The sequence below is a fragment of the Fistularia commersonii genome, chromosome 22 (assembly GCF_037954325.1).
Source record: "Fistularia commersonii isolate RoL2024-O1a breed Wild chromosome 22, RoL_Fcom_v1.0, whole genome shotgun sequence".
NCBI classification, from domain to species: domain Eukaryota; kingdom Metazoa; phylum Chordata; class Actinopteri; order Syngnathiformes; family Fistulariidae; genus Fistularia; species Fistularia commersonii.
Window position 1 is genome coordinate 14,113,594 of NC_141305.1, and position 20,951 is coordinate 14,134,544.

General features: G+C 42.1%; 1 pseudogene; it reads left to right on the forward strand.

Moving 5' to 3' along the window:
* The first annotated feature begins 12,014 nt into the window (after nt 1-12,014).
* On the forward strand, nt 12,015-18,898 carry LOC147221774 (uncharacterized; annotated as a pseudogene).
* The last annotated feature ends 2,053 nt before the right edge of the window (nt 18,899-20,951 follow it).

Here is a 20,951-nt window from a genome sequence, read left to right on the forward strand (position 1 = left end):
TCATCAGTATTAATCATTTATATATTTCGTAGACTTACTTTACTTTGATTGTCAGTACTTAAAGAATTGTGTTTGCAAGATCTTTTTTTTGTGCGGTTCATATTAAGTTCCCAGATGTTCTTCGGTATGACTTTTTCCAAATGGAAAGATGCAAATGGAGACTCACATTTTTCAATTATGATATTTACAATATCCAGCATTGATTTAAAAAAAGAATATTCTGTCATAGGGGTAATATGTTTGGATTGTCATCCTTTGGATGGGCAAAACCACCTTTCACTCCACCTGTATTGAAACTGCATTCAAAAGACAAAGAAATAACAGCAACAACGACAACACCCCCAAACTAATTCTACGACTAAAGGAATCAGAAAGGTTTTTTGTGTGAATATCCAAGGGTTTTACATGTTAGATAAACTGTATTTAAAATAGGGGACATTTTACTGATTAGATACAAACAGGTAACTATTTAACAATTGATACAATTAACAAATCTTTCTTCACTACAAACCAATCAAACAGAAAAAAAAGAGAAGAAATACAAATATTTGCAAAAACAACCAGAACAGCAAAATTTCCCTTCGACCTTCTAACAGAAAAATATTTCTCATTACAGGACAGTGTAATTCTCACAACCAGCTGAGTTATATGTTACCTCAAAGCAATGCTCATTAAAAAATATGAATAGATGAATAAATGATAAATGAAAAAAACAAAAAACGAAAGAACAACAAAACATGGTCTGGATGGTTGCAGTCAGCACAGAATACTCCTTTCTACTCCCTTTTTTTCCCTTTGGCAACAGTGGTGACATGATATGTGTTTAGTTAACATCAACATGTATTTATGTTAATCTGTTTAACCTCATTACTTAGAGGTGGATGTGCTACATTTAATTCTACATCCTTATCTCCATCATACATTGTGAGAATCATTTGATTACTCAGCCATTTCCAAAGGAACATGGAGAAAAAAGGTAAAATTTGTGATAAAACTTCTGATAACAGATGTACATATATGTCATACAAAATAGAGAAAAAGCTGGAGATTTCTGGTTGAAGGATATAGTATGATTTTCTACTTTATCTTGCAAACAATTTGTGTATTGCAGTGTATGACACATGGGAATAGGTGGGCATTTTAAATGCTGAAGAATGTGAGGTCTGCACTCACATTTTGGAGAGAGGGTCTCTTCCCTTTCTCCTTTTTGTATCTCAAACGCCTGTTTTTTTTTTTTTTTCATATTTTCGTATCTCAAATGTCATATTTTTTTTTTTTTTTGTTATATTTTCCCTCATTTTAACATTTAAATTTACCTGGAAAGGTTGCAGTGATGAACACCAAATAATGTTATTAGGTCATTAACAGCTTGTCAATGTGTTGTTATCATATTGATGTTTCCTCCTCTGAGATATCAAACTACATGTTTTTTCTCCTTCTCAATTTCACCTCCCAGCGTTTTAATTTGTCATTGTGATTTTTCTCTGCTTCCTCGTCATTCTTGTGCTAACAGATAATTCTGCAACTGACATTCATGTGGAAATAAGATCATCAGAGCCTTGTCAGCCTCTAACTATTCAGCATAGTTTGTAAGAGTAGGTATCAGAGCCTGTTTATACACATATTTATATACATTCGTTTTCTTCTACTGGACTTTCCATTTTAATTCAGAATTACATTCTGGACGATACTTGAGACCTTTTCTGACCTCTGAAAATCTCTGATATACTCCCAGGACCCCGATTGCAGCTTCATCTATATCAGTGACGCAACTCTTGCCCTTCTGAGAGAACGCAGGTAAACATTTTGATACATGGTGATACATGGTTGATTGGTCTGGTGTGTCAGTGGGAGAGAACAAGCAGTGACAGAGGGTAGAGATCCTGTTTGTAGCAACTTAACACTTGCAGGTCTCTGAAGTGTCAACATCACAGTTGACCACAGAAACACTTAGTGATCTCTTCCATATGTGGCCGGTGCCTCAGGAGACACCCGTGTCCTGGGCGCCATGGCGGCCATCCAATTGACTTCTCTTATCAAGCTGCCGCGACTGGAGTTTTTCCGGAAGCACGTCACATTTCATTTGCCTAATGATAACTTACCCCTGTCCTGCGGCAGTCCGGTCCGGTCTCCGTCATCTCAGAGGCCACCTAAAAACATGACAACAAATGAAAACCAATCAATCAACAGACAGGACACCATAGAGAAAGGAGAAAGGGGAGGGCGGAAGCGAATCATGAAAGGGAGGGGTCTTTAAAAGCTTTAGGACATTCCTGTATAGATGGAAGTGGGGGTCTGCCTTGGTAGAGTGGTCTCTGATGTTCTACAGCGGTCCCAGAAACCCTACTTTCATTAGTGGACTGGGCCATAAAAGGGCAGCCGGAGCACCTGACTCCTGGCCCAGCCAGCGCCGGCACCCCTCTGCCTCTGGTCTTACTGCCTGCCTCTGCCATGCTGCCTTCCCTATAAAACATCTGGTGACACAAGACCTTGACTGTTTCAGCAAAAGTCTGCTCGCCGAACTCGTAAACAGTCTCTGGTCTAATGCGAGACAGAGGTAACGTGACACCGAGGGGCCAGACCGGGCTCGCACACAGGAGACGGCATTCGGTGGTTGCGGCCCAGGAAGCCGTGAGGGTCTGGTGTTTACTCTAACATCAGATAAATCAGTGCACAAATAATACATCAAACAGAGTAGCGGCGGTGGTAGGGGGTGCACATACACACTCAATTATTATAGGCAACACTTAACAACCCGCTTGATTGGTCCGGGCAGAGCCAGGTACCTCAGCGGGAGACTTCAGCCCTCGATTAGTCAGCCACTCCTTCCAGCGCACACTGCCCTCCATTGTCAGGCCGAGCAGTCACTCACATCAAACAGAATGCAATGGATGAAAATGCTGCAGTTTATGAAGGGAGAGGGGAGCGCGAGAGAGATGTCTGTTCATATTTAATTTTAGTCATGCTGCTGCCAGGGAGGCTCGGTCCGTGTGGATCAAAGGCCAGTAGCCTGCTGCTGCAGCGCCGAACCACTTAGCACCTTTTTCACTAGTTTTGATCTGCTAATTAAGAGGCTACTCCAAGAGCAGGTGGCACCAATAAGTGCACCTCTAAACCAACAGAGGAGTGCGCACACCGCCGAGATCCTGTTGTGTGACTGTAGATACACAACACCACGATACATAAAGAGTCCAGCTTCTCCGTTCCAAGTAAAACACTAGCTCGCGATGTGTAAATAGCACAGCCACTCCAGTAAATGACGAGGCAAAGATGAAAGTCCTAATAGTCAGAGCCTGATGGAGGATGTTGACTGCAGAGAGCATGGAGAGGAAGCAGAAAACAGTATGAGGAAATTATGAAAGGAAAAAGAAGGGGCAGGACACACTGAGGCGCCCTTTCCATTACTGGCTGCGACAGGCAACGGGGAGGTGGATGTGAAGAGAAAAATCCCTGTTGTTTTGTTGGCTGCTAAGAAGGAGGAAGCAGAGGTGAGCGCACTGTGTTATTACACTGCCTTTGAAGACGTCCCCGAAGAAGTGGCTGCACGTTAAAACACAGCTCAAGGGAATGCTCCCTCATACAGACAGTAAGGATAGATGGAAAGGATCGCACTACATACTCGGACCGAAGCTGTGCGGGACCTTGTCACCGCGAACTACTAATGCCTGAAAATTATATGACCGCAGTATATTTTTTGCAGGGACACTATCTGTCTGTATCAACTGCTGCACTGCTAGTTAGAAAAAAGGAAAGACGCAACATTTTCACGACTATTTCAGTATTACTAGACATGTCACATTAAAATGAACGGTTCATTGAATAATTACACACAGTTTCAGAAACATTGTTTGGGCTCTAATAACTAATGTGCAGGGGGGGATTGAAAAGTGCTGCCCATTTGTTTGGCCAGGGATTTAGAATTACCATCATAGACTTTTGCAGGCAATTTTACTGAAAATGACACCAACATGAGTAACTGGATCAAAAGTTGTCAATAAGTAAGTGTAAGTTAGAAAATTGTTAAAGAGAGGCAAAGTAAAAAAAAATAAAATAAACTAATTATGATGACAAAAAAAAATGTAAAAAACACATTTGATTTACCAGTGGCACTAAACCTTCAGCTGATGTTTATGAGACATTTCCCTTTGAAAAACTAAAAATGCAGCTTTTTCATCAATGATAATGTGTGTTTGAATCATTTAGCAGCTGGACACAATGAAGCCTTAATTGAAGCTCAGATGCAGACTTACCGCAGGTTCCAAACATATATGACAAACAATTGCTCTGCTCTGTTGTGGTTATGAATTCATGTGTAAGGGTCGGCAGAGTCATTCTTAGTCATTTCATTCATTGAAAACTGCAACTGTGAAAAGAGCTCAGACAAGACGTTGTGTTTGTGTGGGTTTTTGTGTTTGCATGGAGGTCCACATCCAACCGCGTTTTAGGCATGTTTATTAAATGCAAAACTATGTTTTTAATGAAGAAGAAAAGCGGTTAGGGTTATCAGGTGACATCATTAGGTTTAGGAAAGATGTGAACACCACTCACCTCCACAGTCATACCATGTTCCCTCATTCGCATCCTGTTTATTTTTGTTTATTTTTGCCAATCATTTGTCACTCTGTTAATGTTCCTGTCCTTGTGGTTTTGGTTGTCTATTCTCAACCTTGCCATTTTTTTTTTCTATTCTGTTGTGTATTCTTATCCCTGTTGTTGTGGTTGCTCACTCTACTTATTTGTGGGTGTCTTGGTATCTTTTAATTGTCTTCTAATTGTCTGTCTATTTATATTTATATACATATTTATTGATACTATAACTGCTCTGACTAAAGAATTTCCCCTATGGAGATCAATAAAGTTTATCTTCTCTTATTTTCTCTTGGTACGAGGATGTTTTATCGGCATGTAATAAAACCTAAATGGAAGTGAAAAAATAAATAAATTGTAGAGTACTGTGGTGACATTACAGTAATAGTAAAGACACATATGTAATTGCAATGACTCATTTCAATATCAATTTATGACCATATTGTTTTAGACTGAGTTATACGTTCAACTCCAGACAATTCCCATATTCATATTAGTAATGAAATCAGATATTTATCACACACTCAATGAGGAACTTGTCTTTCCAAGAAATATCCTCAAATCAACATTTCTGCCACCATCAAAGCTTCCAAGCAATCTTTATATTTACAACCTTTTCTTCGCTTTAGGCAATCTATCTCCAAGTGTGATTCAGACATCAGTGTCTCAGCAAATGTGTTCATACTCCCCCCCTCCCCTACAAACACATACTGCCTTTATTATGGCGCTGAGTCATCTTTCTTGCAACTCTTTAGTGTGTAAACTTTTACAATCTAAATGCATCACCTTGTGTCTCCAGGCTGCCGACCCGCTTGAGATTGCCGGCAAAGAGTGACTGGGTTCCTCTCATCTCAAGCTGTCACAATCCTAGACAAGGAGGAACTGGAGCTGGCCAGCAGCCTTTGAAGTGGGTTTATGAGGGACAGTTTTGCAATGTATCACACCAAGACAAATGAGGTAATGAGAGACAATATAGAGGAGAACACATCAGCCACAGGTAGGGGACCTGCATCTTCAGATGGCTTCCATAAATCACTGCCTTGGCCTTTCCCCTCTGGACAGCGAAACACCAAAATCGGAGCGAGGTGCCAAAATGCTCTCTTCTCTGTGCTCACCCTGGCTCTTCTGACAATAAGTAGTTAGTTGGATGCACACTAAAAACCAACCCTTAGTCACTTCAGAATATAAACAAAAACATGTCAACTTTATAACACTGCATACAAAAAAGGAGAAACCTTATGTAGCAGTTCCTTTCATAATGTATTTAATGCACTCTTCATGATTAATGTAGGCATGTGCAATAGTTGACTTATGTAAGCTGTTTTTTTTTTTTTTGTAATGAAGTACAAGGAACACTTGTTTGTTTACACTGCAGTGTATTATATTTTCTTGATTCAAACCTTTGATCCATTAATTAATCTCTTGGGTATTTCTTCTTGAAACTGCAATGCAAACTGAGGCAAAGCAAACTGTGTGTCTGGATGATGCGACGCTGAGTCAGCAAGATTTACATGGTCATTTAAAAGAATCTAGTGCCAGATATCTACAATGACAAATCGGATCAATGTTAACGGTTCATTGAAATACAAAGGAATGCAGAGAGAACATTGTAGATACGTGAGTAATAAAACGAATCTGAACATTTAGTGCAAGTGCTTAACCCCCCACCCCCCCCCATAAAATAATATTGCTTCTGATTAGCAATTACCAGCCTAATTTAGATAGATTTCATGATTTGTTGTCATTACACAGTGCTAAATCATTTTCTCTGTGCTTTTTCAATGGATACTGTTGATTTTCATTGCTATGGCAATTCAGTTCATTGCCTTCTAGAATGTATCGCACAGTCATGCCAATCCTGTCTGCAGATTTTGATTTATCAAACATTGTATCTATTCATTATAACTCATCCTCAGAATATCAAGTATTAATATATTAACCTGCATTATTACTTCGGAATTTCAACACAAAGTGTTAGAATAATAACAATAATCACCCTTTCGAATCGAAGAATACATTTTAACTTGTTTGATTTTAGAACAGGCGTGGACTTGTATTTCATTTTTCACATGCTCACACATTCTTCAAACTGGCTGTCTCATTGCCTCTTTTCACCCATCTAATTTTGGGTATAGATCTGGGAAATTGCAAATGTCCATATTACTTTTATAAGTGGCCATTAATAACTTCCCTTGAAATCCCGCATAAAAGAAAGACACAGGGTCCATTGGCCAGAGGGGTTTGTTCCGGTAGCTTGATGCTGAAGATGTGCTTTGAATCCCTTTGGATACGATTGTTCTTCTTTTTTTGTTGATGTTTCAGTGTCTCTGTCACGGCTTCAGCCTTTCACAACAGCATTTTTTTACCTTGGATAAACATTAGCGATGTTATTTTTGTAGTATGTAGTGATTTCTCACCCCGCAAATGGCTGTTCTTCTGGTTTTTCTTTTTATCTTTTTTCTTTTTAATCTTTTTTCTTTTCTTTTCCTTTCTTTTATTTTAGTGTCTTTTCAAAGAGTTGCAATGTCATAGAGAAATTATGCTCCCAAATGGCAATTTGCCTCAGATCCAGTGCGCATAATTTGATGCCAGAATGAATCAGCCTGCTGAGCGAGTTCTCAAATTCCAAATACCTCATATCATCTGCTATTTGATCCTGCAATCATGTGCAGTTTTCGATCTCGGCAAAAGGAAATGCATTACTGTTTGCGTCAGTTTACCAGTTGTGTTTTCAGTGACGCACCAGAAATAGGTCAGGATCTATTTACGATAAACCCCGCTCTGAAGATCAAGCTCCACAAACACGGAAATCCACCCACTTCATTTCCCCAGAAGCGAACAGCACATGGGTGAAAAAAGGTTTGGGGCAAAAGAAGAGGAGAGAAAATTAATTGGACTTCCCTGCCCCCACCCTTCCATCTCCACACCCCGCCCAAATGGCCAGCCAAAGACACAATTAACTACGGCCTAGTCAGGAGGCCCGGAGAGAAAATCTGCTGTTTTGACAAAACAAAGTGACCGGTAACATATTGTCTCCTTTACGTACACGTATGCAAATGGCATGAGTTGCTCCATCCAATATAATGAAGATGTTAAAAAAAAAAAAAAGAAAACCTGGCAAAGTCATTCATTCATAAAATCCCAATGTGTGAGTATTACTCTAATTACGGAACATGTCGGCCCCAATTAGCCCACCGCTTCTCCTCTGTTTCATTCTTGATTAACGAAGCCCTGGTAATTACAGGTTTCATGAGAGGGGGTTTTAAGGAATTAGCAGGCCAACGCAGCAAGCTGTTAACTCCACCCGTGTCCTTCCGTCGCCCGCAATCTGCCGATCAATCTCTACCCGGCTTTATGTCGTCAGGGTGTTGTCTTTGTCTTCCGCACCCACTTTTTCCCACAGCATGAGTGGGCCTAGCAGCCATTATGTTTCTGAATAAAGAGGACGTGGGTAGGGTGGAGATATAAAAAAGAAAGTCATGGTGACAGAGCAGGGCTGAGGCCATGGTGAGCGCGAGCACCAGCGCAATGTGTTAATTACACATGTAAAGCCTATTCTATCCAGAGAGGACACCTGCTGGCAGGGGAAATGAGACCGGCACCGGTGCCTGCCGCGTAGAGTCAAACCAGGAATCTTTGTGCCGGGGGGCATGATAACACTCGGATTTCATTTTCATATGGTGCTAAGATTGAAGGGCACACTTAAAATTCTAATCATTCCCCAGGGAGCTATCACAGGTTGAAATTGAAATGTTCCAGGTTGAAGTGTCATCACTTATATGGGTCCTTCACTGCCCCTGTGTGAGGTCAGCGCTGTGGCTTAGGGTGTCACAGATGAAGCCCGGGTGCAAGTATTGGATAATATTGCATCAATGCACGCACACACACACACACACACGCACACACACACGCACACACACACACACACACACACACACACACACACACATGCACACACACACACACACACACACACACACACACACATGCACACACACACACACAGAAGCATGGCTACTCTTATATTTCTTTACTTACACACTCATTCTCCTACCGTAACATGCATTTAAATGTACATTGTGCTGGTAGCCCTGTCTTAATGCCACTCCATTTCTTATGAACCTTTCAAAATATGAAGTTGGGGATGTTTCCCTGTTCATTCGACCGACATTCGTATGGGATTCATTTTAGTGTGACATATACACATAACATAAATTTTGCTACCCCATTAATAATGATGATGTTACTATCTTATATGTTTTATATGTAAGAATTTCCTAGCATTGGACCTTAAAAGTATTTCTATTCGATTCTATTCTATTCAAGTCTAGTCTAATGTTTTCCTGAGATGTATTATTTTGTATTCCATATCAAATCAAGCAGCCTCGTATTCATTTATTGATCTTTTTTTTCATGTATTCATCTATTTATCAATCATTGTATGTGTTTTACCTTTAAAAGAAAACACTATTTCCATTTAAGATGAGTTTTCTGATTAAGACAAGGCATACCAAAATTATTACTTTTTCCCATTATCTTGAAATGGAGTACTTGTCCATTTTAAATGGCTTATTCTGAGCCTCTTCATTAATTCCTGGCTTTGGGGAAAATACCAACAAACTAATCCAAAGCATTGCTCTTGTGTCATTTAGATGGGGAATCCTCCAGGAATGCAGGTTTCTCTGGGTTTGCAAGAGGAAGACAAAGCAAGTTGACTTTGTCCAACTTAGCTCATTATTGTAAAGGGTCATTCTCAAGCAACAATCCAGCATTGGGCATTTTTCTATGAATTACATGTCTACTTTTATCTATTGTGCTCCATTATTAATAAAAAAAAACAAAAAACTGATTAATGCACCACTAGTCCCAATAATTGAATTAGAACTTAATGCTGAAATCTTATTGTCGTTGTTGAATTCACTATAACCTGGATGACTGAGAACCTCCACAGTTAGAATTTAATGCTGAGTGAGGATGCAGTTAGAGAGGCGGATCGAGAATGAAAGGTATTGTGGATGTTTCTGAGTTCTTGTGTCTGTGTGTGTGTCTCAGGTCAAACTGTATATGAGAACATCCATGCTTGTGTATGTGTGTGTATGTGTGTATGTGTGTGTGTGTGTGTCTGCTGATACTGTATAACAGAGCATCTGCCATCAAACATAAACTGTGTGTGTGGGGTTATGCGCATGCAATTGGATGTCTGCTCATCCTGTATATGAGGGCATCTGTCAGTTAAACTTAAAATATGTGTGTGTGTGTGTGTGTGTGTGTGTGTGTGTGTGTGAGTGTGTGTGTCGTGTGTGTGTGTCGTGTGTGTTTCTGGCCTTAAAATATTCACAGAAGCATCATGGTCGGATTTAGAGCTTTACTGACCGGGTATGAAGCACATTGGCCTTATTCTAAAGTGAGCTGTACGAGATTCACCGAGGCAGGAATTTTCTTGAACAGAGGAGCCGGGTCAGAACCAACGATAGCAGCGGCATATACCATTTAGCCTCTTGTGCGGTGTCCAAAACGCAACCGAAAACAAAACCTAAATCAAAAAGGATTTTTTGATTTGTAAACCCTTTGAAGTAATATCTTAGTTAAGCGTAGAAACAATTCTTTCTTACTCGATGAAAAGAACATTTTTTTAGTCTCAACATTAAATATAACCATTATTAATGAATATGTATTATTAAATGGCTGAATAGATACATTGATAAAACTTACAAAATAAAGAAAATAGGTGGAAACAAAGACATGAAACAGGGTAAATGTGTGTTTATCCAATGTTCTCAATTTGCTTCTGGTTGCTTATGCAAATTTGTGCATATTAAATCTGAAAATGCTGCATTCAATTAATTAAACTGTATGAAAAAGAAGAAAAGTTTTTAAAAGAATACATATACTCTCTTTGTTAGAATAATGAATGGTACAGAGCCATGATTTATCAGGTGATCTTTTGTCCCTGATTTGCCCTATGTTTCTTATGGTTCTCTCCTTAACATTAGTTAGATGCAGCTATTAAATTCCATTGAAAAAACTTATTGTTACATTATTTGGAGAGCAACAGGAAAACATGATGGACAGGCAAACAAAAATAAATGAACTTGAAAATTTAAGCGTCAGCAAATGACACAAGCAGTAGGCATTTTGACTTTACATGATATGGAAGTATTCTTCTCCTTTGGGTTTTTCCCTTAAGGGGTTGCCACAACCTTCGAATCAACCTTCTCCATCTAACCCTATTTTCTGGATCCTCCTCTCTCACACGAATTACCTTCATATCCTCTCTCACTACCTCCATAAATCTTCTCTTTGGTCTTCCTCTAGACCTCCTGCCTGGCAGCTCCAATTTCAGCATCCATCTACCAATATATTCACTCTTTCTCCTCTGTTCATGACATATCCATCTCAATCTGGCTTCTCTGACCTTCTCTCCAAAACATCTAACATGTGCTGTTCCTCTGATGAACACATTCCTGATCCTAGCCACCCTGGTCACTCCCAAAGAGAACCCCAGCATCTCTGCGACCTCCAGCTGTGCCTTCTATCTTTTGGTCAATGTCACTGTTTCTGGACCACACAGCATTGCTGGCCTCACCACTGTCTTAAACACCTTTCCTTTCATTCTGGCTGATAGTCTTCTATCTCATAGTACCCCTAACACATTTCTCCACCCATTCCAACCTGCTTGAATCTGGCTCTTCACCTCTTTTCTACACTCTCTGCTGCTCTGGACTGCTGACCCCAAGTACCTGAAATCCTCAATTTCTTGATCTCCACTCCCTGTAGCTTCACCATTCCACCTAGGTTACTCAAATTCACACACATATATTGTGTCTTGCTGCAACTAACCTTCATTCCTCTCCTTTCCAGAGCATACCTCCACCTCTCTAGATGTTCCTCAACCCCTTCTCTGCTCTCACTACAGATCACAATGTCATCAGCAAACATCATGGTCCATGGAGATTCCTGTCTAACCTCATCTGTCAGCCTGTCCATCACCACTGCAAACAAAAAGGGGCTCAGTCCCACCTCCATCTTGAACTTCTCTGTTACAACTACAGCACACCTCACCACTATCTCACAGCGAGCATACATGTCCTGCACTAGTCTAACATACTTCTCTGCTACTCCAGACTTCCTCATACAAAACTAGGGTTCCTCGCTTGGCACCCTGTCATATCCTTTAATGTTCTAGGTCTACAAAATGCAAATGCAGCTCCCTCTGGCCTTCCCTGTACTTCTCTATTCGAATTCTCAAACCAAATACTGCATCTGTAGTTCTCTTTCTACGCATGAAGCGATATTACTGTTCACAAATGCTGACTTCCGCTCGCAGTCTACTTTTCACTACTCTTTCCCATAGTTCCATTGAATGGCTCATTAACATTATCCCTCTACAGCTGCCGCAATTCTGCATATCCCCCTCATTCTTAAAAATGGGCACCATCACACTTCGTCTCCATTCTTCAGGCATCTTCTCACTCTCTGAGATCCTGTTGAATAATCTGTCCAGAAACTGTACCGTTGCCTCTCCTAGACACTTCCACACGACCACAGGTATATCATCAGGACCAAGTGCCTTTCCACTCTTCATCCTCTTCAATACCCTCCCCACTTCACTTTTACTATTCTCTGCTACTTTGTGGTCTACAATAGTCACCTCTTCTACCCTTTCCTCTCTTTCATTTTCCTCACTCATCAGCTCTTCAAAGTAATATTTCCATCTTCCCAATACTCTTCCATCATCAGTCAATACATTTCCTGCTCTATCCTCAAACACACAGACCTGTTGTTCATCCTTTACATCTTTACCTCTCTGTTTCGCCAACCTGTATAGATCATTCTCCTTACTGTCGAAACAAGCCTACAAGTCATCATATGCCCTTTGCTTTGCCTTTGTCACCTCAATCTTGACCTTACGCTTTATCTCCCTGTACTCCTGTCTGTTCTCTCCAGTCCCCTCAGTGTCCCACTTCTTCTTTGCTATCCGCTTTCTCTTCATGCACTTCCTCATTCCACTACCAAGTCTCTTTATCTACTTTCCTTCCAGATGATACACCAAGTACTCTCCTACCTGACTCCCTGATCACATTGGCTGTAGTTGTTCAATCATCTGTAAGTGCTCCCTGACCACCCAGACCCTTTCTCAGCTCCTCCTTGAAAACCATACAGCACTCCTCCCATTTTAGTTTCTACCACTATGTCCTCTGCTCTACCTTTGTCCTCTTGATCTTCCTTGTCACCAGCATCATCCTACAAACCACCATCCCATGCTGTCTGGCTATGCTCTCACTTACAACTACTTTGAGGTCACTGATCTCTTTCAGGTTACCTCATCAAAAGATGCATTTTCCTACCTGCGTGCTCCTACCTCAGCTCTTATAGTTCCCCCTATGTTCCTGTCTTTTCTGGAAAAAAGTGTTCACTACAGCAACTTCCATCCACTTTGCAAAGTCTACCACCATCTGTCACATTCTGTTCCTATCCTGTATACTAAATCTGCCCATCACTGCTTCATCCCCTCTATTTCCTGCACCATGCCCATTGAAGTCTGCACCAATCACTTCTCTCTCATTTCTGGGGTTATTCTGCATCACTTTATCTCGCTCATTCAAGTAGTTTTCCTCCTCAAACTCACATCCCACCTGTGGGGCATAGCCACGGACAACATTGAACATCACACCTTCAATTTCCAGTTTCAGTCTCATAAGTCCGTCTGACATTCTTTTCACCTCCAGAACATTCCTCAGAAACTCCTACTTCATGATAACGCCTACTCCATTTCTCTTCCTGTCAGTAACATGATAGTGCAACTTAAAGCTTCCTAAGCTTCTAGCCTTTCTATCTTTCCACCTCTTCTCCTGGACACACACTATATCCGCCTTTCTTCTCTGCATCATGTCAACCAAATCCCTGCCTTTTCCTGTCATCGTCCCAATATTCAAAGTTCCTACTCTCAGTCCCAGGGTCTTGCCTTTCCTTTTCTCTCTCTGCTTCTGAACACCCCTTTCTCTTCTCATTCTTTGACCCACAGTAGCCCAATGTACACAGGTACCCTGTAGGTCATCGGTGCCAATGGCGGTTGTTGTCAACCCAGGCCTCGACCGATCAGGATTGAGATCATTAGGATTAGGTTTGATTTACATGTTTGGTTTTGGCAAAAGTTTTATGCCAGATGCCCTTCCTGACTTCAGGCTTTGCATTCATCTGTTTTTGGGACCGCCTCAGGGAGACACTGGTCCGTGCCGCCCTAAGTCTGCATTTGCATGATATGGCAGTCTATGTTATCAAAACATGTAACTGCCCCTTTCTTGTCGTCCTTGTCCTCCTTGTCTTGAACAATTAATAAAGTGAATAAAGTCAATAAATATTACATAAACAAACAGTCAGGAGCTCATGGGGGGAGACAGGATCTTTTATAGGATCCTCTCACCCACAATGCTTGAGTTGAATTCCCACAGTTTGTCAGTTTTTAGACCTCTTCAAAACTAATTTTCTTGAAGTATTTTGAATGTGACATTAGTAAAACATTAGTAATGTCACAATTTTTGGTCAATTTATGCACAACATAATTTTTAAAGGAATTGTGAATTCTCTGAAAAAAGACAAAGACAAAATGAAACGCAGTAGTGATAGATTAAAAAAAAAACAACCTATGATCAGAAAATAGGCATAAAAAAGGTCCTGAAAGTTCAGCAGAACTCTGTTCACCCATTCTTCTTCTGCTGGTTATCCAGGGTTGAGTTATAGGGGTAGCAGCCGAAGCAGAGACCCAGACTTCCCTCTCCCCAGCCAGTTTGTCTGGCTCTTCCGGAGAAATTTGGATTCTTCTGGAATTCCCAGGCCATCCAAGAGATATAGTCCCTGTTTCATGTCCATTGTTTCCCGCGAGCCTACTCGCATTGGGACATGCTTGGAACACCTCCACACATGCCCTCATTCATGAGCATGAGTCTGAGATACTTGTACCATATTTTCCGCACTATTAGGCACACCGGATTATAAGGCACACCCTCGGTGATGGTGGCCGCTTCAATGGCCCATTTTAAAAATGTTTTCATATAAAAGGTGCACCGCATTATAAGGCGTATAGAATAGAAGCTACAGAAGGGGCTGGGGTTGCGTTATGCATCCTCTAAATGGAGCTGCGCTCAAGGGAATGGCAACAAAAAAGTCAGATAAGCCAGTCAAACTTTATTATTAGAATACAAACCAACATTCTGACAACTCCGTTCACTCCCAAAACAAGTTAGTCCATTAACAATAGGGTACCGTATGTACCTGTAGCTTTTACTGGTATTTGCTCCGCCTTCGTTGAAAACAATGTATTTCCAACTCAATTTGTCACAGTTCAAAGCGTTTCATAAAACAAAAACACCAAGAAGGACCACCTCTAAATTCAGTGACCTTAAGTTTGCGTGCTAGCACTGTTGCCTTCATTCGAATAGTGACTGTGGGGACACTTCTACCTGCTGCTCTCTGTTCAGCAACCCACTGCTCAAGTTTGTCTTCCAACTGTAGCCATCTCGCTTTGTTCCTCGGAATCTCTGTTTAGTCTTCTTTACTTGGGGCAAATCACCTTGTTGCTTCCTCCACTTCTGCATCATTGATTCATTAATGTTGATTTCTCTCACTGCTGCTCTATTCCCATGTTCCACTGCGTGACTGATAGCCATGAGTTTAAACTCTGCGTCGTAACCTTGTCTGGAAAGGAGACGTTTGGGGGTCTTAACACACATACACACATACACACACACAAATGCTTCGCGTAGTCATATTTCCCAGCATGCACCACGCACTACTTCTTCCATGGGAGAAAATGGAGTTAGGGGCTGCTTCCCGTGGTTGCGAGATCTCTTGTGGCTCAAAATTGATCCATATATAAGCCGCACTGTTGGTTTTTGAGACTATTAAAGGCTTTTAGGTGCACCTTATAGTGCGGAAAATATGGTACTCCTCCTCTTGGAGTCAAATCTTATCTCCGGCCTGTTAGATGGCACTCCACTTTCTTCTGTCTGCAAACCGTTCCAGTAAAAGTTGGTTGGATGAACCAAACAGAACTACATCATCTGCAAAAAGCAGTGATCCAATCCTGATGCCACCATAACAGATCCCCTCAACGCCCCGCTATACCTTGAAATGCGGCCCAATAAGGTTACAACCAGAGTCAATGACAAAGCCCAACCCTCTGCGGAAATGAAGCCAACCTACTACTGGCAATGCTCTGACCCTGGTCATGTAGGGGCTGACAGGCCCATATCCCAGAGCGCCACGCCTACAAAACACATGTAGGCTGGTTCGGCAAGCTCCCACCCTGCTGGGGGTGTAGAGCTGGTCCACTGTGCCGTGCCAAGGATGAAAAACATACTGCTCGCATTTGAGAATCAAGCCAGTGAATCTGTTATTTTGTATTTCAAATCTTTTGTAAAGGATCTGAACATTTGTCTTCTTGATTATGCAAGGCTGTGTTGTCCAGTCTAGATTATTCATTTAATGTTAACGCCATCATGTCCACTATTTTTCTCAGCATTCCGCCAATTTATGGCTGAGATGATAAGCAAGATCGGGTCTGAGGAATAAAACACCGTTGTCTCTAACACAGTTTTAATTCCAGTCATTGTAACACAGAATGTCAGGAAGAATTTTCTCAGCGTTAAGCGATAAAAGCCTCAATTGAATCCAGTGAATTTTTCCCATCATGCCACAACTCTACGTTGTGCTCTACTTCTTACAAAGCTGTGCCACATTACAATGAGCCCTGGATTAAACTCTACCAAATGAGACTTGCTCTTTGGAAGGAAATGATATGATCAACTTCACACCCATCAGGGGAGCTTGTGTACATCTTGCCTAGGGTCTCTCATCCTCATACATATTCACAAGCCTTTCACAGTTCATTATTAACTCAAAAAATCTCTGCTCCTTCCCATCCTAGATGGCCATGTTACATTCATTAAAAGAGAGAAATACAAAGCCTCCCCAAATTATAACGATACAAATTCCTCACGCAATTAGAATTTAACTATTCACCGTCTCACATCTTGGTCTCGCATCAAAAAACATCAAACGGGAGACTGCCTAATGGATGTCTCACTATGTTGCACAATTAACTCTCAAGGACAAACAATAAAGAAGTGGGAATCGTAGCCGTCTGATGTTTAAGGTTTTTTTATTTTTTTCATTTTTTTTTTCGTCCTTCAAGGCCATTTGATATGCAGGTCTAAAAAGTAAACACCTTTGTTTCCCTCGATCAAGAGTTGTCCCCTGAGAGAAGCTAACAGGGATGCAGTCATAGAGACTTGCTGGGGTGTTTGCTGAAGATTCGCTCAGACTATAACAGGAGTATAGAGGGACAAATCTGACACACAAAATCATAAACTCATTCGAAATGACAGCTTCAAAACAACATAGTCTGACAATAAACATTTCCTGGAAACTACAATGTCAAAAGTGATTTTGAAATATGAGGAAGATGAGGATGAAGATGTGAAGGGGCTTGTGTTAAAACACAACGTACACACATGAAAAGTCATTATCTTTTCTCAAGAACAGTTTTGAGTGATGGCAAACCATAAGAAAACCAAAGTACTTTGGACAAATGTGAAATTAACCACAATTAGGGGTCTAAAAAAATTCATAAACACCCCAGTATATTATATCAGGGGGCAATTCTATCACGGAAAATGGACTTTAGCCTTTGACTAGCAGGTTGTTCTTCGCTTGTCTGAAAATTGAGCTTGGCCTTTGATTAAGGCTGCACCAATTTCCTCTTATACACAGTATTTTTCAACCCAGTAAAACATGCATGACAACAACTCTTTTGCAATTTAAGTGATATTAAACCGTTAGGTGACCAACACCTAACAATTGGTTGTATTTTAGAGGAATGATGGCAACATATCCAATTCAGCTGTGGATGTGAAGTTGCTGCAGTGTAATGTCTAAAGCAGATTGGAAGTATGAACTAAAGACGAGGCTTCATTCTGTTTTTTATTTTAAAATGAACTGTCAATAGTTTGCAGTAACAAAATAAAATATCTGGCAGTGTCGATTGTTGGCTCCAACAGACACTAGCGGATATATTTACCAAACCCAAGAAGTCTGCATGATCATCTCACCTAAACCAACTTACAGCTGGTCCATTTTATAAATCAAGCTTTGAATGCATGTCTGTGTTTCCATCCTTTCCACCTCTAACAGTAGTGACAGGAATGTTGTGCTTAGTGGACTGTACCAGGCCATCAGTAAGCAACAGACAGCACACCCAAATGGATTCCTCATCCTTGCAGGAGATTTTAATCACGCTAACCTCAGGGCTTTCCTCCAAAAACTTCACCAGCATGTTGATTTCCCAAAAGGAAGAGAAAAACACCTTGGAATTGATCTAGACCATCCACAAAGGAGCATTCAACCCCCTCACCCCCCACCCCCAACTTGGATACTCTGACCACACCATCGACATGCTAACGCCGGCTTACAGGTTCTGGGTGAAAGACCGGTTTGGAAGCAGATACAGGTATGGCCAGACGGGGCTACCGCTGCTCTTCAGAACTGCTTCGACAAGATCGACTGGGAAATGTTCAAACAGTTGAACAGTAATACCAAAACCGTCATTAACTGAGCGAACCAGAAGTCATGGCTGACCCTCACATACTACAAACCGGTGCCTTAGCTCTGCAATGACAACATCTCTCTGCTGGGCAACCTCAACAGCTTCTTTGCACGGTTTGAGGCTCAAAACAACACTCATCCACCCCAGCGCCCCCCCATGACCAAACCCTGTGTCTGTCTGCTGCCAGTGTGAAGAGAACACTCTCCAGCATCAACACCCGCAAGGCAGCAGGCCCAGACAACATACCCTGTTGGGTGCTGAAAGACTGTAAAGAGGAACTTAAGGACATCTTCAACACTTCCCTGAGGCAAGCAGCTGTTCTGTAATGCTTCCAATCCACAATCATCATACCCGTTCCAGCCCCATCCAGTTAATGACTATCACCCCACAGCACTGACACCATCAACATGAAGTGCTTTGAACAACGAGTCATGGCACACATCAGATCCATCCTCCCACGTACCCTAGACCCCTACCTAGTTTGCATACAGAGCCAATTGCTCAACAGAGGACGCAGTCTGCTCCAATATCCAACCAGTCCTCACCCACCTGGACACCAAAGACTCTTATGCTGTTCCTGTACTTCAGCTCAGAGTCCAACACCTAATCCTGCAACAGCTGATCACCAAACTACAACAGCTGGGGCTCAACACCTCCCTCCGCAACTGGCTGCCGGACTTCTTCTGTGAGGGGCCACAAGCAGAATGAGTCAGTAGCAACATCTCGAACAGTATCACACTCAGCACACGGGCCTGTCAGGGCTGCATGCTCAGCCCCCTGCTCTTCACCTCGCTGACTAATGTCTGCAAACCCTCCTACAGCATCAATCACATGGTGAAGTTTGCAGACAACACAATTCTGGTAAGTCTCATCACCAAGGATGACAAGACCCACTACAGGAAGGAGGTTCACCTTCTAAACATATGGCGCAGAGACAACAACTTCCTGCTGAACGTCAGCCAGACCAAGGAGATCGTTGTTGACTGCCGGAGAGGCCAACCCAACCACTCTCTACTGACTATCAATGGCGCTGCCGAGGAGAGTGAGCTACACCAGACTCCTGGTGGTGCAAATCAGTGAGGATCGCTCCTGGACTACCAACACTGCATCACTGGAGAAGAAGGCACAGTGGCTCCTCTACCTCCTTCGTAAATTCAAGCAAACGAAAGCCACCACACCCATAATGCACACCTTCGAGAGCAGCTGTATCACTGTGTAGGGCGGGAGCTGCACGGTCTACAACAGAAAACCTCTGCAGTGCATCGTGAACACAGCTGGAGGGATCATTGGTGCCCAACTCCCCTCCCTGAGAGACAAACGCACCACCTGCCTAAAGCGTCCTCGATTGTGAGGCAACGCCAGCCACCCCGCACACAGCCTGTTCAGCCTCCTGCCTTCAGGGAGAAGGTACTGCCGCCTCCGGGGCTGCTCCATCAGACTAACCGAACAGCTTCATACACCTGGCTGTCAGCATGCTAAACTCTCTTCCCACTATCCCACTCCCTACATTCAAGACACTGAACTCTCTTTCTCTTCATCCCACCCAGCACTGCCCCCCCGCCAGGATTCCGATCTCTCCCCCTACTCAGTATAGGACTCTGATAACATACCGAAACATTGCCACTTTCTTTTCTTTTTTGCACTACTGCCACTGAGAAAACCATCATGCCGCCATTGTCCATATACCGTGAAGATACTACCTACTGACCTTTGCACGAAACTGTACAAAATAACCCTCTGCTGCTGCTCTTTCATGCTGTCAAATATCGGTCTGTATCTGTGTGCACTTTATATCTCATGCCTCATAGTTTAATGTTTACTGTTTAATATAACAGTGCCCTTTGCTGCTAATTTGCACTTGATTACTATTATTATATTGTTAATTTCATGACAGCACAGGATTGGGAGAAAGGTCTTCCCGATTCCTCTGAATGTCCAGGACGTGTGGAGAAATTGATAATGAAGTTGACTGAACTTTGATTTGCGGCTGTAATTATTCCTTGTAATTCTGACTCCTTTTAAAAATGACACCTTTATGGCTTCACTCCTAATGGCAGTGTAGCCATAGTGTAACTGTGATAGTCCACTAAAATTAAGAAGAAAAAATATAATTAGATAACCCAAAAACAGACTGGACATCTTTATGGGTTGGCGTGTGTGTGCGTGTGTGTGTGTGTGTGTGTGTGTGTGTGTGTGTGTGTGTGTGTGTGTGTGTGTGTGTGTGGTGTGTGTGTGTCGGTGTGTTCTTAATTGTCTGTTTGTGGGTTTAGGAATCAATGTATGTGTGGATGATAGATCAAGCCAGATGATGATCTGGTTGACTTGTGTTAGCAGGCCTCATCTCACAGTTCCGGGCCTGGGAAGAGCCGAACACCAATCGCCTCTCCTGCTGCTCCCAGACCAAGCTGGCTGTTTCTAATGAGACAGGCAGACAGGGAACTATCACACTGACGGGGGGCTCCTGACACATGAAAATGAGACCCGCGAATTGCATGCTGTGGTGGAGAAGGAAGACTGGGAGGGCCTGGGTGGGTGAAGGAGTGAAAAAGAGAAGGACAAGGAGGAGGAGGAGGGCAGCCTACCAGCTGTCAGAGGGCTGAGTGACAGGTCAGAGAGGGTGGCCGAGCAGTAAAAACTACTCCAAGGGCCTTTGAGTGACAATAGAAAAAAAGCACATCTCGGAAAAAAGGATTCTGCGGTCTGCCTCATCGTTGACGTTTGGAAATCCGACAAGCAGCAGTCCTGTTCTGCTTGCGAAGCA